The sequence below is a fragment of the Polypterus senegalus genome, chromosome 12 (assembly GCF_016835505.1).
Source record: "Polypterus senegalus isolate Bchr_013 chromosome 12, ASM1683550v1, whole genome shotgun sequence".
Taxonomy (NCBI): domain Eukaryota; kingdom Metazoa; phylum Chordata; class Cladistia; order Polypteriformes; family Polypteridae; genus Polypterus; species Polypterus senegalus.
Genome location: NC_053165.1, coordinates 12,048,676 through 12,075,353, shown reverse-complemented (window position 1 = coordinate 12,075,353; position 26,678 = coordinate 12,048,676). Strand labels below are relative to the sequence as shown.

Below are 26,678 nucleotides of genomic sequence, written 5' to 3'. Positions count from 1 at the left end.
GAGACACATCTGCCGGATGGTGATGATGCCCAACTAACTTTGGTTAGTCCCTCTGTCACAGGATTCCTTTGTTTGTGATGGGTTTGCAGTAGGTGATGCCAAGAATCCATTGCAGGCACCATGTATGGAGTACGTTGAGTTGTCGAGTGAGCTTCTGCGTTACCCTTCACTTCTCTCTGGCATATTTGGCCATCTGTGATGCTATGGTAGAGGCGAATCTTAGCGGCATGAGCAGTCGACTCAGTTAACCATTTTTAATGTAGATTTTGAAATACGGCTATTACTTGGCCACGTATATTCATCAGAACCTCTGGTAACAGTGCTGCCTAAACAGGTGAACTCAGTCAGCTTGTTGACTTTCTTGCCTCCTACTGGGTGAACTGGCGTGGCTTTTGTTTTCAAATTGTTGATTTGAAGGCCAGTTTTCCTCCTTTTGTGTTCCAGTTTCATAGTAGCCTCCTGTAGAGCCAGTTGTGTGTGACACATCATCCATGAAGTTCAGGGCGGTGAGTCGAGTTTGACTGTGTCACCAAGCTTTTATATGAAAAATGAACTTTTACTTAATGTGTTAGTTACTTTAAAAAAAATACAAAAAGTTTTTTTTAGAAAATGAATTTAGGAATTCTGCTCTTTCATTAATGCAGGAAACAAGAAATAAACATCTTAAGACAAAATTTATAGCAAAAATCAAGGGAGCCTAAGACCTTTGCACAGCTTTGTATATTTTGAAAGAAAACGTCTGCATTTCTTGTTTTGGTTGTTCACTTGTTTATCATGTTTTTACTTTTTTTTTTCCCCAGAAGGGCCCAGAAAGTGGAACAGAAAAAGTGAAGAAAGGTGGTTCATACATGTGTCACAAGGTGAGAGCAAGCCAACAAACAATCCTAATGATTGTAACTAGAAATCGTTCACTTCTGTGAATTCTGGAATAAACAGATAAGAGTTAATAGAAACAAACCAGTGCCTACATTTTATCTGGAAAGCGCTCACAGATGAAACCTCATCCTCACTCCCCATTCTTTTTAAGCTTTTTCAAAAAGTATATGCTGTGCCCTGTGTAAGTAACAAGGCAACAGTAAAGCAAAGTCGCACCCTGCTCTGTAAATAACCTTCACGTGCTGTTTTAACCTGTTGAATTAGAAACTGTTTCCACAGTGACTGGATTAAAATTCAGAAAAAGAACAGCATCACACTCTCACAGACGGCAACACTTGCTAAAACTGCTGGTTGAAAATAGAACTGAAAGTTGACCGTTACTAATGGTTTTTTGTGGCTAGCCACACTTGGATAAAAGATGCTAAATTAGAAGGAACAGAAAAAGCAGCAGTTTAACATGTGGGCAGAGTGGGCAATTCTAATTCTAGGTGAAATTTAGTTAATTAGGTTAATTAATATTAAAACATCCTCCCCTGCGTTCACCACATAGCATGCTTTCAACTACTTTGGGTTTCGGACTTAAATTCTGGTACAAGTTAAGATTAACTGAAGTGCTGTTAATATGGATTAAATGGATCAGGACAGACCCACCCCTCTACATTGTCCAGTTGGACTTTTCATGTTCTCCCTGGCTTTGTGGGGGATCGTAACTCAAATTTCTTTGTTTTTTCTCCCACATTGGCAAAGATGAGCAAATAAAGTTATTCAGAATTGACCTTTGTGTGAATGTCGGTGGGTGCGTATGTACGTAATTCATGTTCAACTCTAGGGATGAAATTGACTAAAATAAAGTGAAAGTAAATAAGAGTGTTGGTGTGCATTTGTGAACATTATCTAAATAATTAATCTATAGTCAATTTATTGTGCCACTGGGAATAAATGAAGTATGTTATCTATCTATTTAATCCTGTCAACTATGCTAAAATTAAAGTCTATCTATCTATCTATCTATCCCTGCCAACTATGCTAAAATTAAAGTAAGTCTGTCTATCTATCTATCAATCTGGAAATCTATAATAAGTGCATAGAAAAATAAGACTGTGTAATGATTGTCAGTTTGTTTGTTTTTGTATTGTTTTAAAATTTAAGTTTTATAACTAAAATATATGTGCTGTGTGCTGGTATGTGAGACTGATAGATAGATAGATAGATATTTATTAATCCCAAGGGGAAATTTACACACTCCAGCAGCAGCATACTGATAAAAACAATATTAAATTAAAGATTGCTAACAATGAAAGTATAACAGACAGACAATAATGTTGTATAATAGTAACGTTTACCCTCTCTCTCCCCCCCCTCCCCCCCCGCGCGGGTGGAATGGAACAGTCGCATAGTGTGGGGTCTCCTCAGTCTGTCAGTGGAGCAGGATGGTGACAGCAGTCTGTCACTGAAGCTGCTCCTCTGTTTGGAGATGATCCTGTTCAGTGGATGCAGTGGATTCTCCACAATTGACAGGAGTCTGCTCAGTGGCCGTCGCTCTGCCACGGATGACAAACTGTCCAGCTCCGTGCCTACAATAGAGCCTGCCTTCCTCACCAGTTTGTCCAGGCGTGAGGCATCCCTCTTCTTTATGCTGCCTCCCCAGCACACCACCACGTAGAAGAGGGCGCTCGCCACAAAGACGCCAGCCTTCTAAGGAAGTATAGTCGGCTCTGTCCTCTCTTACACAGCACATCAGTATTGGCAGTCCAGTCCAATTTATCATCCAGCTGCACTCCCAGGTATTTATTGGTCTTCATCCTCTGCACACAGTCACCTCTGATGATCACGGGGCCTGGGCCTCCTAAAATCCACCACCAGCTCCTTGGTTTTGCTGGTGTTCAGGTGTAAGTGGTTTGAGTCGCACCATTTAACAAAGTCTTTTATTAGTTTCCTATACTCCTCCTTCTGCCCACTCCTGATGCAGCCCACGATAGTAGTGTCGTCAGTGAACTTTTGCACGTGGCAGGACTCTGAGTTGTATTGGAAGTCCAATGTATGTTGGCTGAACAGGACCGGAGAAAGTCCAGTCCCCTGCGTGCGGCGCTCCTGTGTTGCTGACCACAATGTCAGACCTGCAGTTCCCGAGACGCACATACTGAGATCTGTCTTTAAGATAGTCCGCAATCCATGCTACCAGATATGAATATAACTGTAGCTGTCATCCCCTTGTCTTGTTCACGTTTATGGAGAAACTATCATTTGATGTAGCTGCGAGTCTCTACACCTGACCCAGTCTGACCTTGAACACCTCCAGAAACAAAAAAAAAATGAAATTGGGGAAGAACTACCTGTCGGTCCCATGATGAAATTCTAGGGCTCTTTGCCTAGGTGTTCATGTCAAGTCTTAGTCCACCTGGCGTACCTTCCATGCAGGCCTAATTTGTGCAGCCTGTTTATAACGCTAGACTCTTGCACTTTGACATCAACAGTGGCAAGAGCTACCTGTTGGTTCTTGGAAACTTCTTTCAGTTTTATTGTGTTTTGCTCTAGGTCTTAACTTGCTGAGGTGTCCTAGTCTGGGCAAGTTGACAGTTGTTTGACATCATCTTCACTTATAGATCATTAATTTCCAGCTGTTTGGAGGTCTTTTGCAATCTCTTCCCAGACTGCTAGGTATCGATAACATTCTTTTGATCTGAGCTTGGTGATAATGCACACTTCAGCAACAGTTAACACAAGACTGCATGCCTGAGCTTTACATAAGACAGTATAAGACAATTTGAGGTAGTGATAAAAAGAGGGGTAGACTTACTTTTCCCACATGTGAAATTTGCATTTATTTTTATTTAAATAATACAATGGACTACAAAATGAAAATGTGACAAAATGTTATATCAAACCATTACCCTTACCAGGAAGAGCGGATGGGAATATGAGATGATATGTCAGTTCTGTCTATGGGTACTGTTTAAAATGAAGATCAAATCTTGATATGTCCACATATGTTAAAAAAGAAAAAACACATATTTCATGGGGTGTAATTACTTTTTCACTGAGAACATATAAACATGAAAGTGTTACAATTTTAGCTACTGACGTTCTCTAAGGTATGTATCTAAAAGCATTGAAGACTACTACTTTAAATAAATTTTTGCATTTGTGAAGTATTTAATTTGTTCTTCACAATCAAAATGCGTATTTATTTTTCTGTTGCTTTTGTATAAAGTGAATTACAAGTATTAGCTGCACAGGACATTTGTTTCTACATTTCCACAATGTTCGCAGTCACAGACTATGGCTTGATTGGGGTCACATAGTGACGTGATAGTTGGGACTTAACTGGCCCTCTTGTCATTTACACTCCAAATCATTCTATCAAATGTGAGAATAGGTTTTTCGCTCAGTTCAATACGTTATGCAGTTTGGCATCATTATACTTTGTGTTCAGAAGTAAACATATTATCAGTATTATGTGACTGTAATAAAACATTGTAAAACGTCAAAGCACATCATTATATTATGCTTACCTGGGCCTGTCAGAAAGATGTTTTCTCAAAAATTGCAAAAACTCAGCCCCCGTGAGCATTACAACTATTAAAACCATCGTGTTCTTTAATGCCCAGCTTTGCAGCCAGTAAGGCTCCACACAGACTTATGACAAACAATGGAGTCTGCTATCTTATTATTAATTGGTGGTTTGAAAGCCACTTACTTATTTATTCAGGTTGAACTCATTACCAAGCCAGTTATTTATTTTATTAACCAAAAGCATGTGGCATTCACTTTCACTAGTCTTGTGACATTTTAATATTTTTAATTCAGTTTTTCCTAATGGGTTTTAAAATGTTAGTGGCTTGTCACCAGCAGGCTAGGCTGTGAATTTCAATTAATGACCTTGTAGCTCTCTTGGCTTATCATTAGTGCTTGTGTGTGTTTTATAATTTAATACTTAAGGCTGCTCAGAATGCATAAGATAATAATAAAAAAGGTCAAATGTAATTTCAGGGTTAAGGTTAGGGTTAAGGCAGAAGGAGAGATACAGTTTTATAACAACATTTTTGGCGAATGAGCTGCTCATATCTTTTACTTGTAAGTATTTTAACGTTCTATATATTCAGTCAAATTAAGTAGTGATTGAAATTTTGGTCAGCTATAAATCTGTTGAGCACGGTGCAGAAAAAAAAGAGCTCTTTTTTAAATACATTGCTTCAACCCCTGCTTCTTTGAGTTTGATAATTGTCTGCAGCTGGTGGAATAATCTTGAAAACGTACTATTGAGATCTCCTTTCTTAATTGCCACCTAACTATCAGTGCTCACTTTATAATTAGAGTCTCTGGATGGAGATTGCTCTGATTTGATAAAACTGATGAAACATAATTTGGTGTCATTTAGTGCTGTCGCCATTTAAAGCTACAAAGCTCCCGAGTGTATGAAAGTACAACGTGTGATTCCTGTGTACGCCAAGCACATTGACTTCTACAATAATGGGTTCTGCTTGTACTGTCATGTGGAAAAGGAAAAGTGGCTTTGTTTAAAGTCCATTGCTAACTTTACAAAATCCAAATTTATAATAAAAAATGGAAGGAGTTATGGTCGATTTTAGATCTTAGTTTAACTAGAATGGGGATGAACAGATGGGAGCTGGTGGAGTGTAAATGTCTCAGTAATGTTAAAAAGTTTTCATCCTGAAAATAGCAGAGTCATGGAAAGAGACACTGAGTAGTGCAGTAAATATGGTGCGTGGATATGCGAATTACTTGGCCACGACACCAGAGGAAGTATTTGGAAAAATCACAGACACTCTTAGAACTGAATACCAACTGTAAAGGGCGGTGGTGGAAATGTTCTGGTTTGAGGTAGGATTTGCTACATCAGGGTCTGTACAGCTGACCATCATATAATCTACTAGGAATTCTTTATTGCACCAGAGGGTGCTTGAGAATAGCGTGAGAGTATCTGTCACGAGATTGAACTTCTAACATGACAATGACCCTAAACAGCCCAGTAAATCCACCGTGGAACTGGTCAAAAGAAAGAAACAGAGTTCTGGAATGGTCCAAATCTAAATTCCATCGAGGTGCTCTGTGGGGGGATATAAAATGGGCTGTACACATAAGAGACACCCCTCCAACATCACAGAAGTGATACAGTAGAATTCTACTTGGATGAGTGGGAAGAACTTTCTCCCATTCAACGTAAGAGGCTTCTAGACAGTTAGGGAGTGCAATGCCACCTATAAGAGCCAAGGGGTGGACTTTTTCCACAGACGTTGCTAGTGAGGTCACCACAGTACAGCTAGGGTGACATCTCGGTCAATGTAAGAGACTGATAGACAATGATAGGAAACACGACTTAAGGGGGGGCAATACCAGGTAGTAGACCTGGATGGAAATGGCATGCCTATTCCTTTTTCGCTGAATAAATTATTGCAACGTCAAATCCTCGTTTATTTCATTTCCAATCTCCTCACCTTTACCTAAAGGTACTGTTCAAATGACGGTCAAATCTTGATATGTCCTCAAATGTTAAAAAGGATAAAAATAAGAGTAAGAGTGTACTTGCTTTTTCACATAACTGTATGAGTATAATCACACCCTGCATAGTGGCAAACAGAGCGATGAAAAGCTGAGTTGACTTGAAATTTCTAAATGTCCAACTGTAATATACAGGGGTGGAAAAAGGTAGGTTTACAGTTGTTCATGTGGAAAAAGACCTGCAGGTTGTGATTGGTATACTTAAGCACACGTTAATAATAATAATAAGATGACAAATAAATAATACAGTAATTAATAAATAAATAATAATACACATTATTACATTCACATACAACTGTAATCCTACTTTTGCCCACCCTGTATATTTAAACATACTTGTTATTTATATAAAAATGCTAAATGCATAGTAAAGATTTCTATAAAGTACAAAGACATATGCAGTGAAGCATACAGTTCCTGTAATGTTGAAAACTTCCCTATTCATGCATATCATTATTATTCATATATAGTCATATCACAGGTCTATGAAGTGTGTGGGGGACTTGATCGGAATATTCCACCATCTATGACTTTCATGTAAGCTGTCTGCTGTACTTAACTGCTGAATGCACTGGTGTGTATAAGGACAGCTGCAAAGAATCCCTGCCAGGCTTATTTATGTCACCCAAAGCATTCATATTAGGAGTCACTGTTAAAAACATGCTTTTTTTTTAATAGATGACAGTAACCAGTGTCTACCTCAGCTCATATAAGTCAGAATCACATCTCCAGAAAAGAGCGACTAGGCTGATTCCAGGGCTACAGGAGATGAATTATGAGGAAAGATTAAAAGAGCTGAGTCTTCACAGTTTAAGTAAACAGATTAAGAGGAGACCTGAGTGACATGTTTAAAATTATGAAGGGAATTAGTCCAGTGGATTGAGACAGCGACTTTAAAATGAGTTCAACGAGAACACAGGGACACAGCTGGGTAAATTCCACACAAACATTTAAAAGTTTTTCTTCACACAGAGGACCACAGACACATGGAATAAATGGCTAAGTAGTGTGGTAGGCAGTAGGACTTTAGGGACTTTCAAAACTCAGCTTGATGTTATTTTAGAAGAATGAAGTGGACAGGACTGACGAGCTTTGTTGGCGTGAATGGCCTGGCCTGTTCTCATCCAGATGGTTCTAAATGTATCCTATACTTAATTTGAACTCTTCAGTCTTTGGAAAGTACATATAGTCCCAAGACAGGACACCCTGTGAATTGCGGCTCTATCAAGGTTTGATCTTCAGTTAAACAATATCTATAGATAAAGGTGTTATTTGTTACAAACATAAACACACATTTGCATTTTGTAGTTCATTGTATAATTTAAATAGATGGAAATATAGCATGTGGAAAAAGGTAAGTGAACCTTTACGTGTATCCCAACCTTAAATACCTCAAATTAGAATCAGGTGCACCAGATGAGGTGCAAAGGATTAAAAGGATCTTGGCTGGCCCTGTCCTCTTATTTAAACTAACTCAGACTTTTAGTTTGGCTTGCTCTTTGTTGTTGAAGTGTGTGCGATCACCATGTCCAGGTCAAAGGAGCTCTCTGAGGCCTTCAGAAAGAAGGTTATAGATGCCTTGGAATGGATTTAAAAAGCTCTCCAAACAATTGGAAATCAACCGTTCCACTGTCCAGTAGATCATCTATACCTTGAGAAGATATCGTACAACTGCCAACTGGTCCCAACAAGTTCAGCCTGGGGGCAGAATGCCAGATGCTGAAAGAAGTCCCCAAGAACCCCATGATTTCATCACAGGATCTACAGGTAGCATGTGTGGCTGTTGATGTCATGGGTCTACCGTTAGAAACAGGCTATACAAATGAGATATACATGGGAGGTGTGCAGAATCCTTTGGTGTCGAGAAAGAACATCAGGGCAAGACCAAAGTTTGCTCATGAACACCAAGGTAAAGGCCAGGACATATGGAACAATGTGCTCTGGACAGACAAGGCAAAAATAGTTATTTGGCCACAGCACCAGAAGACATGATTGGCAACCACCAAAAACGGGTGTGATAGAAACCGGGGCATCAGCCTGCCCCAAACCCCAACATGAACACACAAAGAGTCCTGGGTTCAAATAAAGGATGGTTTATTAACCTAATTCCTTCAACAGTAGCACAAAGCACAGGTTTCGCTCTCCACAGTAATCTCTTCTCCTTCCATAGTATTCCGTCTCACGACCACACTGTCCTCCTCCAGTTGAGTGTTGCTTCATGTCCTCCCAACTCCGACTCACCTGGACAAGGGAGTGCGGTCCCTTTTATTGAGGACTTACCGGGGGTCCTTCAGGTGCCAGGGCCACTGCCCGATGGAAGTACTTCCAGGTCATACGGAAGTCCCATTTTAGGGAGGGCATTTTCCCGACAGTGCCCCCTTGTGGAACCCATGGTCCCCAGCAGGGCTGTATTGCTGGACTACATCTCCCACCATTCCCTACTGCTTCCCAAATGGGTGCTGATACAAAGGGCTGCTGCCATCTCCTGTTCTGGGGGAATAAAAAGTCCCTAGCAATATCTTCCACTTCTGGTGGGCGGTCCATACGTCTCCTCCAGCTGTCATTTCCATGTCTGGCTCCTTCCTTTCTCTGGTCGGGATGCCCGTCCAACGTGTGTGGCATTCACTTGGAATTGACCAGAAAATCCTGATACAAAATGTAAAGCATGGCAGTGTGTTGGGGTTGCTTTGCTGCATTAGGACCTGGGCGGCTCACCATCATAGAGTCCAGTATAATTTTCTTACTATACCAGAGGGTTTTTAAGGGTAATGTGAGACCATCTTTCAGAAGATTAAACCTGAATCAAATGTGGACCTTCTAACATGACAGTGGCCTTAAAGAATACCAGTAAATCCACAAAAAGAATGGCTGAAAAGAAAGAAATTTAAGGTTCTAGACTGGCCAAGCCAAAGTCAGCATTGAGGTGCTGTGGAGGGCTGTGCATGCAAGACGCCCCTCAAACATCTCGCAGCTCAAAGAATTCTGCTTGGATGAGTTCGAAAAACTTTCTCCTGTTTGATGTCAGATACGTCTAGATACTGTAGTTAGGAATTGCAATGCCACCTATTTAACCCAAGAGTGGATTTTTTCCACAGATGACGTTCCTGAAGTCGGCAGATCTAAGCACACGCTGCAGCTAGGATGATATTTCAGTCGATGTCAGAGACTACTGGACAATTATAGGAAACATGACTTGAGGGGGCAACACGAGATAGAGCTTGGGTTGGGGGACCTACTTTTCCACAGATAGAAATGGTATATCTGTTCATGTTTCGTTTAATACATTATTGCAAAGTGAAATGTTCATTATATTTTTCAATTACATCACCTTTATCTATAGATTCTGTTTAAAGGAAGATTAAATCTTGCTTTGTCCACATATATTAAAAATATGTTTGAAAGATGCCCTCATCTTCAGCTGGCCATTTGGTGCCTTCATTGTTTTGCATGTGCTCTGAGATAGTTGTGGTTTTAGACTACAGTTTAGGTCAGCAGGTGGCACCTTCCTGACTGTGCAGCCAGCCATGTGCCTAAGTGAATGTACAAAAACATCACAATACCTTCACACACCCTCTAGGGAGGTTAAGAGAACACTCGAACATCTTGATTAATCTAACAGAGGTGCGTTTTTTTTTCCAGAAGGTCAGACTGCAGCTCATCACATTGAAATTTAACCTTGAGCTTAGACGACAAACTGGGTCAGTGTGTGCAGCGCCTTTGGTGAAGGTTGTGAAAAATCCCCAGATGTTTGCAAAACCCTTGAAAGTACCAAAATAGATTTTAATAATGCTTTTTTTTCTCTCATTCTACTGAACTGAAGCTTCAGTTTTAGAAGTACATTTTCACAGTTCATTTTTAACCTTAATACATGGCTTTGCTAAATTTGCTACTTTATTGAAGTAACATTTCAATTATTTACATGGAGAATGGTAATCCATAAAATTATTTCAGTCCACCTAATCTTCATTTGGGAATTACTTTAGACAAATAATAGACCCTTGGGGGTCATAGACATTCTGACCTGGAAGATGGGGAGATGGATGTTTTGTGTTTTGCTGGTAAGATTATTATATTCACATTACAGTAATTTACTTATGTCTTCATTTTCAAGACACACTTAAGATGGCATTGCCTATCCCAATACAGTAATTGATTTCATTAGTCATTTTTTATGACTATGGTATATATAAATATTTACATTAACTCAACAGTGGCACAATGGGTAGTGGTTTTCCCCCAAAATCCTCAGGGGACTGATGCTGGTGTTGAGATTTTATGTTTTTTGCATCTCTCTCTGTATTAAAATTTTAGATTAGATTACATATACTGTTATATCTTGTGAACGAATTTGAAAATCCATTAATACATTTTGACCATTATTTGGCCTCCTGACATGCCCACAAAGGTTTCTGACATTCATTAACCCATTATACTATTTCTTTAAGATGAAAGCTATGTTACCCTAAAATTATTCTTCCACAAACTCTCTGTAGACCTCAGTGATCAAAATGTGGTAAGGTAAGAGATCATGTCAAAGTTTTAAAACAATTTCTAAGGATTTCAATGTTTCCAGGAGCAATTGTCAAATGGAAGCAGTTTGGAACTGCCAGGACAAGAAGGGCTTTGATCGTGGAACACTGGGATACACAAATTGCAGGAATCACAAGGGATAACTGTATTCCTTTAAGGCTCAGAAATTACTTTTACAGACTCTTGAAAACCCAAAAAACTTGAGTACTCTAAACTGAAGTTTTCTCGTGACTCAGTTTTGCCCTTTTTAGCATTTTTGTGACCCAGTCCATGGTAACCATCAGATCCGTTTTCCCCTTTGGAAAATTGCTGACAGTCATGATGGGGGTGGGTGAGGGATTATTCCCTTGGAGAATCCCCGCCAACAGTCACAACATTGGGCCTCTCCTTGGAGAACAACCACCAATGTCACAGCGGAGCAATGGTGAGCAACCCATCGAGAGACACTTCACAAACCATTCGTGATCCATTCCCATTAAATGCATTGGTGAGCTGTGACCCTTTGCAACACAACTCTGGCAAAGCTGTGAACCCCAACATTTAAGAAACTGTGCAGCAGTAGAGGGTTCTCATGAAAGATGCCACATCAACAGTAGCTTTATTTTAAGATTTCCTGTTAATTCTTGTCTCATATTTTTTTGCAGTATTAATCCCATTTGTCTATTTAAGGTTTCATTGGCACAAGCACTTTATGTCAGAATTCCTAAGTAAAAAAAAATGTGAGACTCTTTCCTTAAAAACCCCTGCTTGCACAGCTTCTGAATTTTATTGATCGGATTTTCTGGCCTTGTATGGACATTACAATTCCTATACATCAGTGAGGATTACTGAAGCAATCTACAGATGACAATGAACACAAAACAACAGAAAAGTGAACTGGTCGATGCCCTTGACATTTTATGATGCTTCAGCTCGATCTGATCCTCTAATTCTGTGATTTATCTCTGAGAACCAACCAAGAGCTGGGACAAAAATAAAATGTTTAGTACTTTAATACACACTCAAGTCACATGCAAGACTTCTTTAATACTTGAAGAATGCGAGTTACGGCGTGGGTATTTGGTGATGTTGGCAGAGCATATGTGATTTTGTTCCGTTCTTAATACATTTAGAAACAAATATAATTTTATGAGATTAAACATGTACCCAAAAATAGATAGTTTACTGCTTTCTAACTACTGCAGTATTTATAAGCATTTGAGGAGGGAAGACTCTGACTTTAGATTTAGTGTTATGCAATCTCATCCTGACTGCATCACACTGAGCTGTAAACCACACCAGAGATCACAGTCTGACGAAGTTTAAAAATCTTCATCACCATCATCATCGTTTGGCAGGGATGCAACACTTGCATCCTAACACTGTAAACTTTCCAAGCTCCTGTTGACTCAGTCTCAATAGGTTGTGATCTTGACTACAGCGCTGCTGTTAAATGTCAATCATTTTCTGTATTTGAGGACTCTCAAGTCCGGTTATAATAGGAACAGAATCCCACCCGTGAATTTTGTCCTTTTTCCTGGTCATGATTTTAAAGGACATATAGTGAGTGCTGAAGAAAAAGCTGCATAAAGGACAGGCAGTGTACAGAGCTGAAAACAAATTCACGCAGAATAAAATTAAATGGATGGGGCATCATTACTGTGCTCGGGCAATCCAGGGCTCATATGCTAGGGAATGTACACAAGGCTAATGGGAAGGGAATGTGGATAAAGCTAATGTCCAAACCATTTTTTGAAAAGATTTTCCCTCCAAAGAATTCTGCTGTATCCGGTTTGAGTGACTATCAGCCCTTTGCATTAACCTCCGTGATGATGAAGTGTCTGGAGAAACTGGTTATACTCAACATTAACCACAATATCTCTGCTGCCCTACAGTTTGCATACCAGCTTCACAGATCTGTGGATGCTGCCGTCTCCCTTGTCCTGCACACTGCTCTGGGACATCTAGAAAGGAAAAACACCCATATCAGGATGCCGTTCATTGACTAAAGCTTCTGCCGCTATTCTATGTCTTCTTGACTAAAGTGCAGCGCTTGATACAGTTAACCATAACATTTTACTGTCCCGACTTTCAGCTATTGGTATCTCTGGTGCTGCTCTTTCTTGGTTCACATCACACCTCAGTGATCGCCAGTATTACGTCTTCATTAGGGAATACAAATCTGCCACTACTTCATTCACACAAGGTATCCCTCGATGGTCAGTTCTCGGTCCAATCCTCTTCAACATCTATATGCTCCCATTAGGTGAGATTATTCGTCGGTATGGTCTGAGCTTCCACTGCTATGCCGATGACACACAACTTTATGTAAGTGTCGATGCAATTGCAACATCTTCACCTGTTGTGCTGACTGACAGCATTCAGGAAATCAATCATTGGATGACAGATATTTTTTTACAACTCAGTCCTGATAAAACAGAAATCTTATTAGTTGGTACCAAATCTGTCCTCTCTACCCTTCGTGAGCTAAAAATTGACATTGATGGGATCCTGGTTCAACCCTCAGCATCAGTCCGTAATTTGGGTGTCATCTTTGATCAGCTTCTTACTTTTCAACTACACATTAGCTCAATGGTACAGATAGCCTATTTTTCATCTTCTCAGCATTGCTCCTCTGCATCCTTTCCTTAGTGTGAAAGATGCTGGAACACTCACTCACACTTTCATCACTACCCATCTGGACTATTGCAAGGCTTTGTTTTGTGGCCCCCCGACTAAATATATCAATAGATTACAATATGCTCAGAATTCTGCTGCTCGTCTAGTTACACACACTAAAACATCTGCTTACATCACTCCTGTCCTTTGATTGTTCTTCTCACCTTGAAAGCCCTTCATGGTTTAGCCCCTCATTATCTGTCGGAGCTGCTGCTTCCTTCCACTCCTGCCTGTGCATTACGATCATCGGACGCTAAGTTACTCACAGTACCTAAATACAGGTTGGTAACTATGGGTGGCAGAGCTTTTAGAGTGATAGCCTGTAAAATTTGGAATGCTCTCCCTCTCAGCCTTTGGAAGGAAAAATTTATTATTAATTTCAAACTTCTGTTAAAAACATATCTTTTCAATGAGGAGTATTCTTTTTCGTGTATGCAATTTCTACTGTCTTGCTAATGTGTGTATTGAATTGTAAAGTGTCCTTGAGTGTATGAAAGGTGCTACATAAATAAAACTTATTGTAATTACAGTAATCCCTCGCTATATTGTGCTTTGACTTTCGCGGCTTCACTCTATCACGGATTTTATATGTAAGCATATCTAAATATATAACGTGCATTTTTCACTGCTTTGCGGGTTTCTGCTGACAATGGGTCTTTTTACTTCTGGTACATGCTTCCTCAGTTGGTTTGCCCAGTTGATTTTCATACAAGGGAAGCTATTGGCGGATGGCTGAAAAGCTACCCAATCAGGGCACGCAGTTAAGTTCCTGTGTGCTCATTGGCTCAGCGACGGAGCGCCGAATTTGATTCTGCTGTGTTAACCAGGAAATCTCGTCTCGCTCATTCAGCATCAACGTGTTTTGCTGTGTAAAGAGTTAACATTTGTGTTTATCTTTGTGCGTAGTCAAGCCCTTCGTTATGGCTCCAAAACGATCTGCTCCTGCTTCAGGAACCGTGCCCAAATGCCAATGGAAGATGCTAACGATTGCCGAAAAGGTAAAAGTTTTGGATATGTTGAAGGAAGGGAACAGCTACACCACTGTAGGACGCCATTACGGCATCAATGAGTCCACAATTCTTTTCATTTAAAAAGGAGGAAAAGAATATAAGATCTATGGCCGCAGTGTTCTTTAACCAGGGCGCAAAACGAGTTGTAATTGGACGTAATAAGGCGGTAGTCTGGATGGAATCTGCTTTAGGGATTTGGATTAAAGACTACCGGAAGAAGAACAATGGCGGTGTTACACAATCGCCTGAAGAGGCTCCTTTAGAAGAGCTGTAACGCTTTCCTTTGTTGTGCATTAAAATTAAACTCATCGTTATCGGACAAGTCGTCATGTCATTGTTGGTGAGTAACCATAATTAATTTTCTACTTACAGTACTTAGTACATGTATGTACATTTAGTGTCACTGTACACACATTTCACTGTATACAATTTTTCTTGCATTGTATGTATTTATTGCTGGTGGCCTGTCTATCGTAATGTCTGTAACATATGTGATATCGGAGACGCCCAATATCTTTAAAATAATATTTAGGTTTTACTGTATATATACAGTGTGTTTACATACATAATTTCAACGAATCTTACCTAATATCTAAGAGAATACAAAGGGTTTATGCTGTATAACTGTGCAGGAAATGTTTATAAGAGTGTGGGAGAGTTTATAAGGGCTTAAAATATATAAAAAATAACCATATGAACATATGGTTTTTACTTTGCGGATTTTCACCTTTCGTGGGGGGTTCTGGAACGCAACCCCCGCGATCGAGGCGGGATCACTGTATTACTATTGTGCCACCCAGCCCGGTGCTTAAGCTCAGAGACCCTGGTCTGAGCAGCTCAGTCAGTGGCCAGGTCTTTGACTTATTGACAAATAGACCCACGTTAGTGAGGACTGGCAAAATAAGTCCTCCGTACCATTCACAAACACCAGCTGTCTCTGCCCACTGCTGTAGAGGCTGATTCCCCTGTGACTATGAGGGCAACGGCATCATCATGTCTGAGAATGATACCACTGTGCTTGGCCTAATCAGCGACCATGATGAGGCTGCCTACCAGAGGGAGATAAAAGACCTGACTGTATGGTGCCATAACCACCAAGTAGTGTGGTAGACTGCAGGACTTTAGGAACCTCCAAAACTCGGAATGATATTTTGGAGTAACTGAGTGGATAGGACTAGCAATCTTTGTTGGGCTGAATGGCCTGATCTTGTCTAAATCTTTCTAATGTTCTAATCTAGTACTATCAGGTTGTATGGTTTGGTTTGTAACCAACACTTACATTGTAACATTGCACTGTGCTTCCTTGTAACTTAGGCATATTATCTATGATACATAATGAAATATGTAACTTAACTCCTGTCTGTTCTTTTAGTCTATCTGATTGCCGGAGGTTATAGATGGAAATAAGTTGGGGGGAGGAAGTGCTCAACTACAGTATGTCATAGGGCGGTAAGAATATTAAATTTAAGACATTTATGTCTACATAGTAGAGGGTATAGAAGGGGAACATTGGGCCACGTAGGACTCTATACAACAAAAGAGTAGACAATACAGCCACCTTGTCTGAGACCGTCTGATCATTTCCCACTACCGTGGATTGCAGACCAGTGATGAATTATTTCTACCTTGCCTTTATTCTTTGCCTTCGCAGTCCTTGGACAAACAACTCTTGCTGTACGGTGAAACTGAGCTGTTTAGGCGCTCGCGATCGTAGTGCTTGTAGCTGATTACAAGAGTATTTAATAAACTCCACTTTTCATTTCCCAGTATCACTTATTTTGCCAGGTGTTGCAAACTCAAGGTATCCTACCTTCGACTTTTCCCAAGATTACTATGACTGCAGCAGATAGCTGTTGTGGTCCCTACCCCCAAACTCAAAACACACAGGCTCGGTCACAAGTTCCAATGAAAGAGAGGGCTTTGTATTGTGTGAAACTCTTACTGATAAAGTTTCCCACACCACAAACCCAAGTCTGTTTTCTAAGTAACTCCCAGTCGTTTCTTCCTCCTCTCCTCTCAGCAAGCTTCCTTCTCCTCCTGACTCTGGCTCCCCAAACTACAGCAGGCTACTCCTTTTATGTAACACCTGGAAGTACTTCCTGCAACCCTAAACTGTGACTCAGAAGCACTTCAAGGTAAGCCTGGAGCCTGACAAAGTAGGGCTTGCTAGTCTCTTCTGTGCCCCCACGGAACCCAACAGGAGTGAGCCAATGAACTACAGTTCCCACTGTGCCCTGTGGGAGTCTGTAAAGGTGCCGTATTCCAGGGAGGCTACCAGTCAAGGATTCAATATTCTTTATTTGTCACATGCATAGTTATACAGGACAACACGCAGTGAAATTCTAGGGCCTTGAGGAAGATAATGCTCAAAGCAAGCTGCACCTTACCCTGTTCTTCCACACCATTGGCATCCCAGCCAGGTAAGAATCCCAGCACAGCTCCAGCCAGGATGTTAGTACCCGCGCGAAGTCCTTCACACTGTTTAATTGATCCTCCTTAGCATCAGACCTGAGCATTACTTTGGTTGTAAAAACAGTACTAAAAGTGTTAGTCCTGAGCGTCACTTGGGCAACTGTATAGACATGTCTAATGTAAGTGTTAGACCCAAGGATTACTCGGGCTGTAAAAGTGCCAACAGTATGCCAAGCGTTTCTCAGGAAAACGATCCAGGCGTGTCTTGTGTAAGCAACAGGCTCGAGTGTTACCCAGGCAACGGTGCAGACACGTCTTCTCCTAGCCTCATAGTGGCGTCTTGTAAGAAACGTTTTTCAGCAGGCCAGGTGTTGCACGCTCTTGACATGATACGACAGAGCACTGCACGATACGAGTGAATCTGTCTTCAGGCAGTGAAATTGACAGGGAAATCAAAAATGGTTCTGATGAATCTGAATGTGACGCTCGTGTCATTCGCACATATGCAGCGTGCTCTGATCAGTCTAGAAAAAAAATCCACTGGAATCCCGATACTGTTGTCATGACTGGGACGCTGGATTGTGTAATTCCCCGTGCTTCAAGATATACCACACAAACAACACTTTTTGAACGGTATATATGGTATTAGCATTGGCTTTATTATTATTACTATTATTTTTTGTATCATTTTTATACTTTCTATGCTTTCTTTCTGACCTTGTACTTGTAGAATTTTGTACATTTTACAGTAGAAAGGTCAGATTTATTACCATCTATACTCGCGTTTAAGTTCTCCCGCGGATAAGTCGGGGCTTGATTTTACCATATAATTTCCGATATTTTATAATGTCAAATCATATAATTCGAATGCCGAAAACTCTCCTAGAGATTACGATATGCTAATGCCCACCTGAGAGAGTAACCACGGAGCACACTGCCTTTTTTCCCCCTATGTATTGTGCCTACGTGACCACATGGTAATACCCAAAGTATCCGAAGCGACATTTGCACTGATTTGTGTTTTTTGTATCTCACCCCCTCATACACCTTTATCGTAAGAGCATCCCTTACCTACGATGGAGCATTCGATCAGAAGGAAATGTGAATCTGGTTTTACATTAAAAGTCATTGAAGTGGTGAAAGAAATCGGTAACTGCATTGCTGCAACAAAATTCGATGTGTCTGAGAAAGTGATGAAAGATTGGAGGAGGCAAGAAGATGTAAAGAAAAATATTAAGTGTCGCATTTTTGAACGGGCCTATAAGTCAGGGTCTGATTTTATGATTGATTTTTCGAGTTTCAAGACCCGACTTATATGCGAGTATATACGGTAAGTATGTAATTTTTCAAACAGAAAATGCAGCGCTTTTTACATGTATTTTTTGAAAAACAATGTAACATTAAGGAGGTTAAAATCCATTTAATTCTATTTCTGATGGCAATTATCAGTGACAAGCCAGAAGTCACATGAAGATAAAGAGAATATCCTAATTGGATTGTGGTCAGCAGTGGATCTTATATGCACAGAATTTTTATTTGCCTTAAAGCAGGGGTTCCCACACTTTTTCGGCTTGCGAGCTACTTTTAAAATGACCAGGTCGAAATGATCAAAATGCTATATATATACACATACATACATACACATATGCATACATACATAACATACACACATACACACACAATGAGTATACTTTATACATAAAATGTATGTTGTCATACCTTGCATAACTGAATAACCTTTATGGCACAATAACAATTCAATACATTTATGGTCCCTACAGTATTCGGATGTAATAATTGTCATGTGGGAAAAGGCTGACTCGCATAAATAAGTAGAGCCGAATAATGCAGTCAAGGAGCTTTTGAATTCAGCCTAGTGAAAAATGAGGGCTGTCCGATTAACTGCGATTTTAGTTCCCTCTCTTTTCTCAGATCGCTTTTTGGAAGGACGTCAGTTTCGTAGTTTTTATGAACAGCTCGAAAATGCCTTTCCACATTTTCCTTCTTTGGAATAGCAATGACAGATTGACAGATCAGAAAAACGCACTTCGATTGTGAGAAAAAAATTCTCTTCCAATTCCACATCCAGCCCATACCCTCCCCAAACAATTTTTTTTTTTTAAATCCCTTCTTTAGTTGATATAAATTGGAAAGCTAACTAGATCACAGCCGGAGTTTTGCAGTAATTGATCGTGAGTGCAGGATGACCAGTGTGTGAGAAGAGAAGAGACCTCAGACTGGCCGCCCTGTATGTCAATCAAGTGACAAATGCCACAGGGAGGATATATGATAGACTAACATTTCAAAAAAATTTTTTTTGAATGCAACGCAATCTACCGGTCAGTCGTGATCAATGCATTGTGTGCCCCTGCCTTAAAGTTTATTATTAATGCGAGTTTTAAAACAAAATCTAAAAAACTAAAACTTAGAAGGTTAAGCCGTTCAAAACCCATAACAGTCATATTGAGCTTGCTGTTTTGATTAGTTGTTGGAAATGTAATCTTCTAGTGTGAAACCATAATCGTCATTATTTGAACAAAAATATCGTAAACATAGTGTTATAATGGAAAGTATTCCATGGATTTCTCATAGTGGAGCGGTTTCCTGACAAGATGCCTTTGGGAAAAACATGGTGCATTAAGATAAAATTGCCTTAGTCTTCAGAGAGCAGGAGGTTGTTTTTATCAGTCAGGTTAGAGACGTGAAAACAATGCTATCTCTCGCTATTTGTTTGCCTCCAGTGCGTCTTACTCCAGACTTGAATCAGTCCAGTGCTCTTGTTTTTGGAAAGACACCCATTACTGGATCTGGAGCAGATATGATAAACACATAACAGTAAGCACAACGTAATCCACTGAAATCCTGTCCAGTGATACAGTTGCTAGGCAGCCATTCACAGATGGGACCTCCCTATCAGCTACCCTAAACACTCTTTGGGAGGGCTGCCTTCTCGCCCCAGCCTGAAGTGACAGCACCCATTGATTAGCTGCAGTCGCCTTACTGCTGAGGAAAACGTGGAAATTTCCCATAAATAACCATTAAGATAAGAAATAAGTCCAGCAACAGAAGTGGTCTTTAGATGTCATTTCAAGCTAGATATTGGATGACTGTGGACATTTTTTTTTAAGATTTAGAATAAAGAGGCAGGCAGAAGTAAATATTATAGAACATTTGGCCAGAAATGTCCTCTTTTAATTATGAATACAGGTCACATGCTGCTTTAATTCAGAGGAACAAGTTCTGCGTGTACATTGTAGCCAAGTGCTGACCCCTTTTATCTTCATGGTGACATGCCTTCTGTGTGGCTCCTGTAATATTAATATTCACAGTAAATACAGCTATGGCATTTGTGAAGTCCATGTCACACTTGATAACTTTTTCAGCAGTTTTTCAATTGTAGCCTTCAGAATGGGCAAGCAATGAATGCTCAATAACATGGTTTGCAGCAAAGAGGAATAAGGGGCATGGGTGGTTAGCACCTCACAAAGCAGAGGAGAAGCACCTCTGTCTGATGTCCACAACAGAATGTGGAAAAGACCAAAAAAGGTGCTAAGACGGCACCTGAACTGTTCACACCTGTTAACCCTTCATACAGCTCTGGTTCTGCCAGGCACCACGTTATAGGCTGTCACTGTGCTAGAAAGACATCAAGGCAATCATCACTATGCAAAATCCCATTCATTTTTAGGGTGTGCTTTTTAATGTCCAGTGTTAATATTATTTGTCTCTGTGGTACAGTGGGTCCATGGCATAGAAAAAGGTGGTCGTTTTAAAATAAATAATTAATTGGCCGACTCGATCTCTGTGGGTGTATCTGCTCGGTGGAGTAATTGCGGAGAGACGCACCTGCACATGTCAGTGAGGTCTGACTCAAGTTGCTTCATCGTCTTCTTGCAGTGCCCGATTGAGACACAGAGTCCATGGAGCCATGTAAGGATGAGCCGGCATGAGAAAAAGAAAAACAGATTGGCAGAAGAAGAGAGAAGGAGCTGGAGGTTAAAAGACGGGACAGAGAGAAGCAGGCAGAGAGACGAGAGAGAGAGAGCCAGAGTGTGATATGTGAGTGATAGAAAAAGAGATGGCAGACAGTTGGGAAGAGAGCCCCTTTGGAGGGAGCGTGTGGCCGATGCTTGGGGCTGGTGAAGTGGATCACACTGGCTGAGCGATTGAGGGAGCTGGAGTGATCAGGTGGTGCAGGCGACTTGCCGTGTATGTCTGGGAAGGCAGGGGGAGTCAGTGAGGTTCACAGTGGGAGCCTTATTGGAGCCATAGACAATGGGGACCCGACCCTTGGGTAGAATGGTGGGGACCCGGACCCGTGGAAGGATTATGGTGACTGTCAGTTAGGGAGTCTTCTCCTCCTTCAAGTTCTGGTTAGGATAAAGAGAGAAGACACCAGGCTCAAGGGAAGCAGCGGGGACTAGCATGTAAAGGACAGATTCCTGCCTGACAGAATTTTAATGTAATCATTTATTTAATTCATTTTAATCTCCACTATCAATTCTTTTTATTGGATTATTTATTGAACTCTTTGGTTTTGACTTTTTTAACAGCACTGAAGAAGTTCCTCAGGGTACGTTATTGGCAGTAGCGGGTTCAAGGACCTGGTGGTGTGGGGCCGACCCGTGCCCTTACAGTCTCTGGGAAGCCGTAACATATTCAGTTTAACTAAAATACACACACAACTGGCTTGTAATTACCAATGGCATTGTTAATTGAAGGGAAAAAAAGCAATTTATTCATCTATTATACAGCAACTATTTACACGGAACATTCAATAAATATAAATTAGACTTCATAAAGCCAAAATTTTCAACAAATGTTTTTTTTTCTTTCTCAATGTCAGTCCAATTAATATGAAAACAAAGTGCAGGATCAAAATAAAATTCACTTTAATATTCCATTTCTCCCACTCTGCTTAGATTATTATAACATGTCCACTTTTCTGTGTCCCCATATCAACAAAGAAAAAATAAATAAAGACTCCTTCTAGTAATTTCCTCTTCTCAGTTTGCCGTTCGGGGTGTCAGATTCTATCCTCTGTTTTGCTAGTTTCTCTAAAAGACACCCTTAGCGCAGTTCAGGGCTGTTGAAACGTTGCTTATCTAAGTCGCCGTTGCCGCTTTTCACAGTCTCTCTGCGTATTGTGTATTCACGCCTGTGCTCAGGTGCTCACGGCTCCTCTACCTCTCACTCTAGAAACTTTCCTGAAGTACATGCACCTTTAGGGAAATAAATGCTAGTTTCCTAGACTCATATGCATATATACAACTGATTTTATATTGATTTATGTACTTTAGTTCAGTTCCTGCAGGTTACAGCAACATTTGACGTGTCCAGCGATTTTCATTCTTGTAAACTGACGTGGTCTGGTGGTGACAGCCATTCTGTCATGGTACAGTCACACAGATGAGCTCCTGTTCTGTTTGTGAGGTCCAAAGCCCTCTGTTCCTTATTCGTCATTGCTGCATTATATGCATTGTACTTCTTGATAAGCATTGATTGTTTGCCCTCATGCAAATGCATGGTAAATTAATTGGTGACTGTAAATCAGCCATGTATGGCTGTGTGCCTTTTTCTTGATATTTTCAAAGGTTGGGTCCAGCCTTGCGATTGATGTCTCGATGGGCTTGATGACCACATAGAATTGAACTGGATTAAGCAAATATCTCTATATTAATCACCTTTTTCATCATAAAATTAGTAAGATGTTGCAAACAAAAGAATATGTACAAATCAATACAAGTTTGAAAATGTAATTACAACTGAATTTTGAATTTGTTATTTTAAAGGTTGTGTACTTAGTACAAGTATTCATTTGATGCACTTTTTAAATTGTTGGTCAAATTTAATGCCTTACTAATTTTCTGTTCACCTATATCAGGGGTCCTCAATCACAGTCCTAGAGGGCCGCAGTGGCTGCAGGTTTTTGTTCTAACCCGGTTGCTTAATTAGAAAGCAATTCTTGTCAATAATTTAATGTCATGGCTTGTTAGTGCTTTAACTCTGCTATGTCAGGTCATTCTCATATCCTGGATTTTTTCCACTTTCTAAGGATATCATCCAAATGATTTGAAGGCTAAAATGGAGGAGTACTTCTCAGTCCTTCACTTTTTTCTCTTCACTTTCCTTCCAAGTATTTAATTAAACCCAATAGAGCATGATAAATACACACAGGTAACAATCTAAATGGAGAAATGCTGGTCTCTTTTGTCATTGGCATGTTATTGTTAATTAGAGCCATTAAAAACCAAGAATATTGCTGTTTAAGACTAAAAAAAGCGACAAGGGTTCAAAATCTTAACGAGCAAGACAACTAAAGTGAAGCAGGAGCATTACTTAAGCAACATATTAACCAGTTGGGTTGGAGCAAAAATCTGCAGCCACTGCGGCCCTCCAGGTCTGTGACTGAGGACCCCTGACCTATATGATTGAATTCAGTCCTCCCTTATAGAGCTTTATATTTATGTATGCTTACATATGTTTGATTGTAAACACACGTATTTCAGTCTTTGCAAAATAAGTGCTTGTTATAAATTCAAATTTTAATTGATTTTCAGCTTTTTTGGTTTGTCTTCCTTAGCAAATGTAGAAATATAAAATCTAACCTGCCTCCACCTCCCTAAGATTATATAAATGAAGGCTACAACTAAAAATTGTTGAAAAAGTCGCATAATGTGACATGGCCTTTGCCAGCACTACTTGAACATGACCCTTTACACACCGATTGTTTAAGACAGTATTTTTCAGCCTTTATGATGTCATGACCCAGTTTTTACTCTTTAAATTTATTCAGGACCCACAATGAAGGTTTCCTTTGGTAAAGCAAGCAGGTCCCCTTTTGGTGTTAACGAGAACGCATTTTGAAAGCGGAACTGGCGGGTGGTACCCATTCATGAGACGGTCATAGATAATTTTGACTTGGCACTGTTGATCACTTAGGCGACCAGCTCGCCCACCAAGTACAGCAACCCACGGCCCTGTGCTTCAGAAATGCTGGTTTCTGACACACTTGTCAAATGCTAATGTTTGGCTGTATTGGTAATCTCTTTTTTTCTTTTTATTTCTTTAGTCGCATTGCTACAGATATCGATGTGCCGCCCGAAGCCAGAACACCCCTGACAGTTCTGCCTCAAATTTGGGTTTTCGTTGTGCTGCCGATAGCCTGCCAAGCTACCTGCATTGAGCAGATGTTTGTTCAAAAACTTCAGTCGGAGACTCCATAACTGCCGTTCTTTTTTTTGCAATTGAACCATGAGGGGCTCACAGCGTGACTGGGGAGCTGCTGGGTTAATTGGACTCCAAAGCTGTAATGCAGCTCCTTGGAAGGAGACGCCACGTAACAACTTACCTGAAGCGGCGTTGGGACACCATTCTAGTCCATTCTCAAGACTCTTTGGAATAATGTTTTTTTTTTTTTTTTGTTCTTTTTTTAACTCGGCAGTAGGTAAAGTATTATTTTGTAATTATGGAATTTTCACATTACTGTTATGGTAATTTGAAATTGCAAATTAAAAATGCAGGTGAATACAGTATTGTAATATCAGGAACCTAACTTTTTTTGGTTACATTTACAGTCTTTCAAAAGTTATAGGATCCTTCATACTTGAAGAAGAAAGTTTGCAGCTTTTGGAAAATCTTCCTGACGCCGGCCATCTCTTATACTGTGCAGTGTCATAAAGATGATGGGGACAGTTTCAGGTGGTCATGTGATGCTGAAAGGGTAAATCTTCACTATTTGTTTTGATTTCTTTCTTCTCGAGGTGTCCTTCTTCATCTCCTTCAGAGGATGACCACCTACACCCACATCCTCTTTTAGGCCCTTGTCCATGTCATTGTGCAGCCGCACTATCAATTACAGGTCAGCTCTTTAAAAGAGCATTTTTTTAGTACTCCTCTTGGAGGATCTGGGATGTGTGGCTGTCTAAAGGCACACGTAGCCAAAGCCAAACTCGCATTGCAAAACTACTAGTTGTCAGGTATGTCAGACTTGCTGACTGACGCTTGACCATGACAAATGAACCTCCTCAGCGTTATATTTTCCCCTCAAATAAATATGTAAAAAACATTGCAGTTTTTGGCTAATTAAATCTCATCTTTCTCCTGTACAATGTGCAAAACACTAAAAGCACAAAGTCAGAAGTGCAGAAAGTGTAATAATGATACAAATAATAATAATAATGTGAACGGCACACTGAGCATGTGTGAGTGACGTGAGTGTCATTTTCGGATTCTCAGAATCACTTTTGGTTTCACTGACTGTTTCAGTTTCACTTCATCATCACTGCTGATGAGAGGCGTTTCTTACAAGATGCCATTATGAGGCTAGGAGACGAAGCGCCTGACACTGTTTGCCTGAGTAACGCTCAGGCTTGACGCTTGTATAAGACACAGCTATACCATTGCTTGAACAACACTTGACACTAATGCCATTGGCATTTTTACAGCCCGAGTAAACCTCGGGTCTTGCTGGAGACGTGTCTATACTGTTGCATGAGTGACACTTGGGTCTAACACCAAGGAAACTAAATGACTGTAAATTGCTGGGCATGTCAAATTTAGCGACTGTGTGACGACTTTCTGGCACAGTCTTGCTTGCCTCGTTTCACGACTGCCAGTAACATACTACTTGACAGAGCCGTGCTGTACAAAAGATTAAAAATGTACGCCAAGTTCGGCTGCCATCTCTTTCAATCTGTCGTGGTATGTAAAAGATGAGACATCAGACAGATGAACTTCTTTTCTGTCTGTGAGGTCCAAAACACAAGCGTTCGTCAGTCCTCATAGCTGCATTCTATGCATTGGATTTCCAGATGAGCCTTCACTGGTTGCTGCTACAACGAAAGACTGGGTGGGCCGTGGACTAGTCAGAGTGAGTCGCTGGTGATACCCGACTAGATGACTGACCTTCACGGGAGCCTGCCACCGACCCTCTAATGTTAGGTGCATGAAGACTATGATTGAGAATCGACGGAAAATGTTGTGTAATGTGACAAAGCCTTTAGATGTCCCTCCAACACCAGAAGTGACTGTGATTTAAGGCCAGGATCTAGAAACTCTTGTGGTTAATCATGGTGATGAGATTTCATATGAATTCTGATTTGGGAAAAGACTGGCAAAGAGATCAATAGCGTGACTGCCCACTGTTCAGTAGACGGGTATGATTTCTCATATGGCATTTTGTTTTTACTATGTAACATTCTTTTTTTTGTACTTTTGCTAGCTTTTTTCTGTTTTCTTTGCATTTTTGCTGATTTATTTACCAGTAAATTCCCTCAAATGTTGTATGTTGGGTTTGTGTCTGTACTCATTTTGGTAATTGAAGAGTGTGTCACCGTCTTTATTCACACTCTGCATTTCTGTGCATGTCCTGCATTTTGTCAGCTGAATGAAATGCCTTCATGCTTTCCTGTTATGCTTCATGTAATAAAGCAGTAAGAAGGCCGATTTAAGATGAAGAGGCGCATTCAACCTCAAAGTGTTGTGTCACAGTTTTCTCTAAGCCACAGTTTTTAGCCAGCAATACCTCTCTGACAGTGAAAGGTCCAAGCGTCCCAAAATCAAACAACAGCTTCCCAGCCCATAATGGATTCAGCATTACAAGTAAGTGCCATTTTGTTTAGTTACACCTTCAGATGTTAGGTTTGTAAATTGAGTGTCTGGTATTACATA

At 40.3% G+C, this 26,678-nt stretch overlaps 1 long non-coding RNA gene across 1 annotated transcript; it reads left to right on the top strand.

Annotated features, from left to right (window-relative positions):
- The first annotated feature begins 794 nt into the window (after positions 1-794).
- On the top strand, positions 795-26,293 carry LOC120540654. The gene is made up of 2 exons (XR_005635835.1): positions 795-860; positions 24,079-26,293. It is a non-coding gene; the product is annotated as an uncharacterized LOC120540654 (long non-coding RNA).
- Positions 26,294-26,678: the final 385 nt, after the last annotated feature.